This window comes from Castor canadensis, chromosome 16 (genome assembly GCF_047511655.1).
Source record: "Castor canadensis chromosome 16, mCasCan1.hap1v2, whole genome shotgun sequence".
Taxonomy (NCBI): Eukaryota; Metazoa; Chordata; class Mammalia; order Rodentia; family Castoridae; genus Castor; species Castor canadensis.
In genome coordinates, this window is record NC_133401.1 from 13,622,498 (window position 1) to 13,624,846 (window position 2,349).

The window sequence follows — 2,349 nt, forward strand, 5'->3', positions numbered from 1 at the left end:
GCCCTCAGGAAAGCGGGGTTGCAGAGGCTGTGTGTGTGTGTGTATATAGAAGGAGCAGGGTTGCAGAGGCTGTGTGTGTGTGTGTGTGTGTATAGAAGGAGCAGGGTTGCAGAGGCTGTGTGTGTGTGTGTGTGTATAGAAGGAGCAGGGTTGCAGAGGCTGTGTGTGTGTGTAGAAGGAGCAGGGTTGCAGAGGCTGTGTGTGTGTGTGTGTGTGTGTGTATAGAAGGAGCAGGGTTGCAGAGGCTGTGTGTGTGTGTGTGTGTATAGAAGGAGCAGGGTTGCAGAGGCTGTGTGTGTGTGTAGAAGGAGCAGGGTTGCAGAGGCTGTGTGTGTGTGTGTGTGTATAGAAGGAGCAGGGTTGCAGAGGCTGTGTGTGTGTGTAGAAGGAGCAGGGTTGCAGAGGCTGTGTGTGTGTGTGTGTGTGTATAGAAGGAGCAGGGTTGCAGAGGCTGTGTGTGTGTGTGTGTATAGAAGGAGCAGGGTTGCAGAGGCTGTGTGTGTGTAGAAGGAGCAGGGTTGCAGAGGCTGTGTGTGTGTGTGTGTGTGTGTAGAAGGAGCAGGGTTGCAGAGGGTGTGTGTGTGAGTGTGTGTGTGTGTATAGAAGGAGCAGGGTTGCAGAGGGTGTGTGTGTGAGTGTGTGTGTGTGTGTATATAGAAGGAGCAGGGTTGCAGAGGCTGTGTGTGAGTGTGTGTGTGTGAGTGTGTGTAGAAGGAGCAGGGTTGCAGAGGCTGTGTGTGTGAGGAGGATGTGATCTCCCTGAGCAATACATCTGAGTCATAACTCAGGGATCAGCACCTGCCACATGGGTATTAGAGGAGCCCAAAATTAATCACCCCGTTTCTATTATTAACAGACTTTGAGCCAATGGATAAGAAATGCAAGTTCTAAAGTACTGCTAATTGGTCAAATTCAACATTCCATATAAATAGTTTTGCAGTAGTGTATCTTTGACCACACTGGTAAATTCAGCCATAACTCAGGCCTGATACAGCCACATGTCTTAAAGGCTCTCTATATTTTTAAGAATATTGCTTGGGGATGTAACTAAGTGGTAGAGCAATGCCTTGCATGCACAAGACCTTGGGTTCCATCCTCAGCATCTCTCTCTCGCTCTCTCTCTCTCTCTCACACACACACACACACACTGTATTATTTATAGCTCTTTCAAATGAGATGATTGATTTTGTGCAACCCAATATTCTATCCCCATTGGATACATGGGCAAGTGGAGTCACTCGCCTAAGGCCACACATCTGATTGGTGGAGGATCTGGGACTCAAACCCAGCCTCTGGCCAACCTCAAGGCGCATCACTAAACTAACCAGGCTAAGAAGTAAACCTAGGATCTGCCCTCCAGAGTTTCCATCACAGCCCATTAACATGCTCGGAGAATCCAGGACCAGGGGAACTGACGAACAGCTCTGCAAGTGCACAGGCATCCCCCAGGGAGGGAAGAGAGGGCTCTGCTAGAGATAAGCCATGCTTCGTCACCTCCAAGCCTTTGCCTGTGCCATTTCCTTTGTCTACATGCCCTTCCCCCACCTTCTCCCAGAGAATGCTGGTCACTAAGTCCAGCCAGGACTCCACAGCCTGGAGCCCCATCCTGTCTTTTTTTTTTGTCAGTACTGGGGTTTGAACTCAGGGCCTATGCCTGGTGTCACTCCAACAACCCTCTGTGTGTGTGTGATGGGTTTTTTCAAGATAGGATCTCACTAACTATATGCCTGGGCTGGTTTTGAACCATGGTCCTCCAGATCTCTGCCTCCTGAGTAGCTAGGATTGCAGGCATGAGACACGGGCACCTGGCATCATTCTGTCCTTTTAGTCTTGGGTTTAGACAGCTCTTTACCACACTCCCCAGACTGGGTCAGGAAGTACCTCCTTTGGGACCCTGGGCTTATCCATCAGATCTCTGACCCACCCTGGGCTGTCACTATCCTTGACCCACTCTGGGTCTGTAGCAGGTCTGTCTGCTCCACTGGACTGTGAGGAGAGGAGGGTCCAGTGCTCTCTCATCTCTCCCGTGTCCCAGCACAGGGCCAGGCACAGAAGAGGCAGTCTCAGCTGCTCACCTCTGCCAGCGACTGGGAACTGAGCTAAGTAAAAGAGCCTAGAACCGGGGCAGAGATGGTTTGGAGCTATAGGTCAGAGGGGTACAGCACGCAGCCATCATGGACTGACTCAAGGCCACGTCCAGGTGCCCAGAGCGGTCTTTTCGCTGAGCTCCTCCACATCAGCCCCACAGATGCAGGTGGGAAAGGCGACACCAGGGGCAGCTCCTCAGCGCCGCATCGCTGGAAGATCTTTCATGGGCCCCTCTTGGCCACATACCCCATCTTCCCTTCC